The sequence below is a fragment of the Musca autumnalis genome, unplaced genomic scaffold, assembly GCF_047663935.1.
Source record: "Musca autumnalis isolate F117 unplaced genomic scaffold, ASM4766393v1 scaffold_1, whole genome shotgun sequence".
Taxonomy (NCBI): Eukaryota; Metazoa; Arthropoda; class Insecta; order Diptera; family Muscidae; genus Musca; species Musca autumnalis.
In genome coordinates this window covers 271,079,821-271,088,090 of record NW_027411644.1, presented here as the reverse complement: position 1 = coordinate 271,088,090, position 8,270 = coordinate 271,079,821, and positions in this window count along the sequence as shown.

The following is an 8,270-nucleotide window of genomic DNA, read 5'->3' as shown; positions in this document are numbered from 1 at the left end:
GAGAAATTGCTATACATCAGCTGCTAACAAAACAGCTGTTTTTCATGATCAAGGGTGGTTGCCAATTGTTTTCGAAAAGTGATTTTTCCCGGCAAATCCCGGGATTGCGGGATTGAAAAATGAGCGGGAAATTCGGGAATTCCCGTCTCGGGAATTCCCGATGAAAAACCCTACGCATAACCCATCAATTCCACGTTTGGTCCGGTAAAACAGGCGCTGGTTTGAATCGATGTGTGAGAGCTCGCATTGTCATGATGCTGAACGATTCGTCTGCTATTTTTCGTTATATTTCTCAGGAGACTCTAGGCAAAAAAAAAAAATTTAGTGTAAAACTCAGAATTAACCATCCTACATTTCTCAAGGCGTATAGTCGCCACACGGTCAGTTTTGCCAAAGAAACAGGCGACCATTTAAAAATCACTATCGATTGATAATTTTTTATAAATTTCCCATGTGTTCCATGTATCATCTATTTTTATACCCTCAGCCTTTGAGCTAAAGAAGTTATATACATTTGTGTGGGTTTAGACACCAAGTAGGTTTGGACGAAATCTGTTTTAGACATTTTGGAGTCGAATTAGCAATGTCCGACCGTCTGTCAGTCCGACTGGTGCGCACGACAACTCTCGAACGAAGCAACCGATCGGATCCAAATTTTTGACTCCAAAATTTGACATTCGTAATATTTAGTCTGAATTTAGTTTAAGTTCGAAGATGGGCCATATCGGTCCACTCCTTCCGGTACCTCCCCCACAAGAGTTAAAAACTTCAAAGTAAAGTTTATAATCTTCTCTCGGATAGTTTTGAAATTGTTCAGTATATTATTCTTGCGGCCGCCTTTACTTTACCATTCATGTACTTTTACGATGGTATATTTTGTTCAAGGGCAAGTCCATACATCCTAAGATAATGGCCTAAAAGCTGCAAGAAAACTTGACGACACCACTAAAATGGGAGTTTCTGAGTGGCCACAAATTTGCAGTTTAACAGCTCATCTCGGATCGTTTTGATTTTTTTTGCCAAAAAATTTTTCTAACGGGCGCATTTTTTCTGGGGCAAGTCCATACTTCCTGAGATAAAGCCTGCACCAATTAAACAGGGTAATACCTAACATAACCCTCGAAGGAAGAAACCGATTTGGTCCAAACGTTGTACAACGATATCTTACAGCCTCGAAATATGTCCGAATATCCAATACAACGGACCACTCTTTCTTGTAACTCCCACCCAAAGTTTAGAAAGAGTGCAGTATAAGGACTTGTCTGGGATTGCCGCCCTCAACTTTCCCGCCCATCAACTTGCTTCCCCTCAAATTTCCCGCCCTCAAATAAACCGAAATTTAGCGGCGAGTTGGTAAACAAGTTGGCGCGCTGGCGCCAATTAGATGACATATACCTGAGCGAGCGAGTCAAAAAATCGGTCGGCTTCGTTATCTGATCGTACGATAGTTTGCCAACTCGTATAACGGTACCTCCCGATTTCAAGTATTTTGACGTTTTAGCTAAATTTCCAGACCGAATTAGCTATAAGTTGACATTTAGGGTTCCTAGTGGTCAAAAAACTTCCCTACCAAAAATTGCGGACACAGGTCCATGGTTTGGTATACCCCCCATACATATAACGTTACCACTACATTTTCGGTCTAAATTGAATAAGGAAGAACAACTAATTATTCCATATTAGCTCAGAATATTTCATGGTGGAGGGTGTTAAAAATGTCAGCCCGACTTTTCTTCGGTTTGCTTTATCATAAAGTTTTGAGCTTGACAACCCCTGACAAGATTTATTCGAAAATCTGGATGCTGTTTCTTCTCAGTCGTGGTCTTAGTGATCTTTTTCATCCTCCTATGGGCGCTTGATTGGTTTCAGGCCTAGATGTGCGAACATTTTTGTTCACTTTTGTCTTCATCGGTGAAATTGAAGCAGTTCTTTTTTGGCTGCTTTGTTTGTGTTATCACTTATTTTGCTTGTATGTGCTTATTTTCCAGTTGTACTTTTTGCTTTCGTGGGTCTCTTCCACATCTTTCTTCAGTGCAATTTGCTCCCTTTTTCACTCAGCTGTTGGTATTGGCCATAGCCTGCATAGGATCATCTCTGTGGATGTTTTTCGCATCACTCATTATTGAGTTGATTGCGCTTAGCTTATTTCCGAGTTTAACGAAAGTCGCTTCGTCTTCCAATTTGAGGCGAGCAATATGTTTATAGTCGTCTTTTACTTCTTTTTAAAAACAGGCTCTGTGTGGCGGTTACAATCCTAGACAGGGTGCGTTTTGTCCCTCCGCTGGTTTTAAAAGGGTTGCTCCCTCCCTGTTCTTCTACTCTATCGTTTGTGTTATTGTAGTTCATAGTGTGGGTCTAAACTCAGTAGAGTCCGATGTGAAGTTACGTTTGGCGGTTTCATGGTTGTATATGCAAGCACGAAGACAATGCGACTACTGACGCAGAATTCTTATGAGAAACTGCGTGCAGAGCGAGATCCTTTTAAAGCAGGGCAATAGGTTTTAAAATGACGGAAATAGGTGCAGTATTACCCTATATGCTATTTCAGTAAAATTTCGCTACACTTACTTTGGTTCCAGAATACAACATCTGTCAAACAAATAAACAAATAACAAGTTTCGTGTTCCAGTATGTCATCCTAAAGATCTTACTGGTCCATCTTAATGCCCATAAATGGGAAAAATGTGTGTAGCTGTCGCACCGCCTGAAGTCAGACACAGACCAGCAAGATCCTCACTATGGGGATCTATGCTGGATTTATTAGTAAAATACTATGACATGAGTATTTGTAGAAGACACGTCCCGTCTCGTCAAGAGATTTACCATATTTCTCTCCTTAAGGCTCAAATCAAACCTTTGAAATTACTTAGATAGTTCCTAGGGTGTGGTTGCCCTCCACCAAGCTTCCAGGTCTATCTAATCCCAAGGTATCTATTTGAACGTTCAGTGTACGGTCTTCGCTTCACTCTTGATAGGGGGATTAGATATGTCATACAGCAGAAAAAATCTGCGATCAGACTTCGTAGGTCACGAAACTGGCGAACGGCAACCTATTTATGCGTAAAAGTGCCCCAGACAAGATCGTAAAAAACTGTGATGGTGTGGGACCTCTGGTTTTCATAGAAATTAGTTCTTGCGATACTGATTACAAGGATATTATTTTTCCGTGGTTTCGCTAGCAACAAGTGCTCACCACATTTTCTCTTTAATACAGTGTAAGGCCACTTCTTGGATCGTATAGAAATTTTGATAGCGGATAGTTGCTGTGGTCATGACCAAAACATGATAATTTCTTGCCAATGCATCCAAAATATAATTTTTGTCATGTCTGGTCGCTAGACTAATAGCATATATTAGTTTATTGCTGATATCTACAAATCGTCGGTGTCATGCTTAAGTGTTCCATACGCCATTTTTGACTTTTTTAGATATAGGTCGTTTCTAAGGTTTTCGCGTATGCTCTTTCTGAATTTTTGGTCGCCTTTTTCCTATCTGCTCTAGTTTCCGAGACATAAATGGTTCGACGCGAAAGCTTATGTTTTCTTCAGGTATGAAATTAATATTTTAATAAATTACAAATATAAAAACACATATAAAAAATCAGAACTTTAATTTTCGATCGAGAAGGTTTGAATTTATTGAGGCAAAGATGTGAAAATATTTTTGTCACTTTGTTCCATCTGATATACAATATTTTACATTTGTTTCATAAGTGTGGATATGGAACAAATCGACAAAAGTTCTATTTTAAAAAATGTCCATAACTTCTATACTCCAACCGATATTCCTCTATATGTTTGCATAGATGTTCTATATACTACTACTAATAATTAAAGTCAAAAATATGAACATTTTCTTCAGTCAGCTCCACGCAATCGAAACGCAAACATTAAAATGCGATTATCTCAAAACGGGAAAATGGCGTATGGAACACTTAAGCATGACACCTACGAAATATTGTCCCTGATTCTTCCGCTCTTTTGTAGATTTTTTCACATTACCAATGACAACAGGAAACCGAAATATACATATTACCAATGTTTACGTATGTTTTGGTAAATTTTAAGTTTTTTTTTTTGCAAAATTCAAGATTTCTGTTAAAATAAAATCGTCTTGCTTGATTCGGAATAAAACAAATATTGTAATTTTTCCATATACAAAGTAAAAATTGCAACTCTAAAATACATGCATTTCTAAAATTTTGAAAGTTTCTCTAAACCGAAGGAAAGACAATTTCAAAATCATAACAATAATCCAAATAGTTAAATGATAATCTGTTAAATTTAGAAAAATATTTGAATTTTAGTTAAATATATGACTCAGAATATAGTTCCTATCATCACAAATTTTTGTTAAGCTTATTACGTTACTGTTAAGTTATTTTTATGTATTTCGACAAAAAAAATTAAAATTGTCAAAAAATCTCGCAATATTAGAAATTTTAAACAATCTGTTGACATATTCCACATCATATCAAATAACAGAGGAAGTGTATTAAACAATTATGTATCACTTTTATTATGTTCTCCCTCAATAATGCCTTACACTCCAAAAATACTTCTAATTGAAAATTTAATTATAACTCCAAACTAGTTAATATGATGTCAATTTGAACTTTTTTATTTCATAAGAAACTGCATATCTTGAATTTCTGAAAATATTTGTTTCAGTTATTCAATTACTAAAAGCGGAAGTTAAAGTTAAACAAGCAAACAACAAACAAATAGATATGATAACATACAAAAAGCAACAACGAATCTTAAGAAACGCCACACTGACAACAGCCAACACTGAAAGTTCATTTTTCAATTGGAATTCTTATAAACTTGTGTCTACACACTTTGCGATAAAGGTCAGTGATCAAAAAATGTTTTTTTTTTTTTTTTGATACATGTGAAAATGATTTGGCTCCACCATTGAATTTGAAATTGATTTGTCTGGTCCTTTACTTTTTCAGCAGCAGCAAAAGTTGTGAACTGCTGCAATAACAATTGTATACAATGTATAAAAACTTGAAAACTCTTATAAGTAAAGGAAAAGAACTATTATGAGATAATAGTACACAAGACACGGTGCTCTTGAACCAACTTTAAATGAAAGGTGCTTACACTTGGGAAGTTTTTGCGGATTATGAAACTACAATGTTCAAAGATGAGAAAAATCAAAAAAAAAAAAAAAGTAAAAAATTATCAGTCAGCTTTGCTGACAGAGCCTGTGTATATTAAAAAAATTTTTTCCCCAAAAAAACGTCTGTATTTAGGGGGTTTTAAAAATTTTGGATGTATGAACCGACAAAAATGTTGATTAGGATTAAAGATCAAAAGTTTTGCGGAGGAGGTACTTAAAGGAATGGATTGACCATTAAGGAAGTGTGTCTCCAGCCACTACATATGGTGCCATAGGGGTTTTTTACACATTTCGGGCTGTTTTCCCAAAACTTTTACCATCGTAGTGGAGGTAGCGAATGCAAATCGCTTCAATAAAAATCAAAGTGATTCGAGACCAGGTCTTAAAGTGAACTTAACCGAAATTTTGTGTGGGAGGTACCCGAAGGAGTGGACAAATATAGTCCATATTCGAACCTGATCTATATCTGGTAGATTTAGGATGTGCAAAGTATGGATTACATCGGTCACTCCCTCTATCAAGATCAAGAGTTATCATCCGCACAATTTTTCCGAACATTTTTGAACTTTTGTGGGGGACGTACCTGAAGGAGTGGACCGATATGGCTTATCTTCAAACTTAAACTATGTTTGGACAAAATATTACTAAGGCCAAATTTTGGACCAAATCGGCAGATCCGATCGAGAGTTATCTTGCGCTCCAACCACCTCACACGGTGTCATAGAATTTTTTGCAACTTTCAGGCTATTTTCTCAGGAAGTATGGACTTGCCCCTAATGAAACTTGTACCGTCGTATGGAGGACAGTCAATATAAGTTGCTAAAACAAAAATCAGAGCGATTCGAGAGATGGCTCTAAACTGAACTTTTCCGAAATTTAGTGTGGGAGGTACCCGTAGGAGTGAACCGATTGAACCTATATTGAAACATTATCTAAGTCTGGTACACATTTTACGATTGGCAAAGTATGGACCAAATCGGTTACTCCCTTCAAGAGTTATCGTGCGCACAAATTTTCCGAACATTTTCGAACTTTTGTGGGGGAGGTACCGGAAGGAGTGGATCGATGTAGCCCATCTTCGAACATCTTTGAACTAAGTTTGGGCAAAATATTACGAAAGCCAAAATTTGAACCGAATCGGTTCATCCGTTCGAGAGTTATCGTGCGCACCAGCAAGCCAGACAGACGGACGGACATTGCTCAATCGACTCCAAATTGTCTGAAACATATTTCGTCCAAACATACTTGGGGTCTAAAACCATTATTTCGATGAGGCACATTTTGCCCGTATGAAAGTGTATATACCCTCGTTAGCATAAATGCTGAGGGTATAACAAATCGCCGGAGCGCTTTTGAAATAAATCGCAGTCAAAATTTACATTCTTAGGTTTTTTTTAAGTTTTCACGAAAGAAAATGTTATAGCAGTAAAAATACTCTACAAGATTGTCCTTTATGATGTTTTCGTAGGTTTTCCCATTTTTGAGATATAGAAGTTAAAATGTTGACAATTTACTAACGGTGTCTCCGGTGTCTCCTTATAAAACAATGTCATGACTGCAATTTCCCAACTTAAACTTATATATGTCAAAAATGGTACAACCTAGAAAAAAAATAACGAGAGCCATCCTTATAGAGAATTTTCACAGCTATAAGATTTTATCTAGTCCCATTTCGATAAAATTTACCGTTTTCAAGCAAATCCTGAAAACCTAAAATTGTGAACTGACCTTCTATATCTCAAAAATGGTAAAACCTAGGAACAAATCAAAAACTTTCGCAAAAACTTGCGAGGTATAAGCGATTTTATTTAAAGTTAGTTAAGGCGCACCGTAAATGCCATTTTTTATAAGGAGGTGATACAGTCAGTGCATTGTCCCAATTTGGACTTCTATATCTCAAAAATGATGAAACCTACGAAAATATCATAAAAGTCAATCGTGTAGAGAATTTTCACAGCTACAATATTTTCTAATCCCATTTCGATAGGACGTGCGGTTTCCAAGCAAAATCGTGAAGACCTAAAAACCCCTAAAAATTTGACTTTGGACCGCGATTTATTGGTTGGTTCAAGAGCACCGTGAACAGTGAAATGGGTAACATCAAATTAAATATTTTTTTCGTAACAAGACAATAGAGCTACGTTCAGAATGGATCATAAAACAAAGTTTTTTTTTCAAAAAAATACCACATTTACTTTACGGAAATTATAAATTTAAATGGCAAAATTTACTAAAACTTCTTTGATGTAAACATGCCCAATTTCTTTTTCATTTATAACATATGTTACACACATGTTATACAAACTTTACTGTTATATTGTATAATACTTTTCTATCAGTTTAAAACACATACAATTGGTTGTTGTCAGTGATATGTGAATTGTTAAAGGTTTATATCGCAAATAAAGTGTTATCGATAAATATTATTAACTGTAAAAGTTATCGAATTTATTCCATATAACAGATTATAACAATTTAGTTTGAAAGAGATGACGTATTAGAAAATGTTGTTATAACAAAGAACGTTAAATCTTCACTTTTATTTGGTGTATAAACAATGAAGAATGCATAAAAAAAATAATGTGCTTAAATTGTTATACAAGTAAATACATACAATGGAATTTACACTTGCACCTATTATCACGATTAACTGTTCTATCTCGATTAATTTTACGTAAAATATATGAAAAGAACTGTAAAATAAATATAGATAGAGATGATGCCATTATCATGATTATCAGCCCCTAGTGTAAATGCAGTTTAAATGTGTAATTATAATTTAATCGTAAAACTGGTACAAATGCAATGTTCATTTTTCATTATTGATGAGGTTACCATTTTTACTATTTGTTACCATTTTTAACCTGCAAAGCTGTGATCCATTACTTACCTGAGGTTACCATTTTTACCATTTTTAACCTGCAAAGCCTTCCTTAACCCCGAAAAGTGGCAAAACTGGAAGCAATTTTTAAGAGAGTGAGAGGGGAGAGAGAGCGGAAATGGCTTTCTCTTCTACCACAGGCTACCAGCAAAATTTCTGCAGGTAAAAAATGGCAGAACTGATTTTTTTGACTTTTGTTTGACGATTATTTCACAATGAAGAAGAAAATGGAAAAAGTCGAACGCTGACAAACTAAATTAAA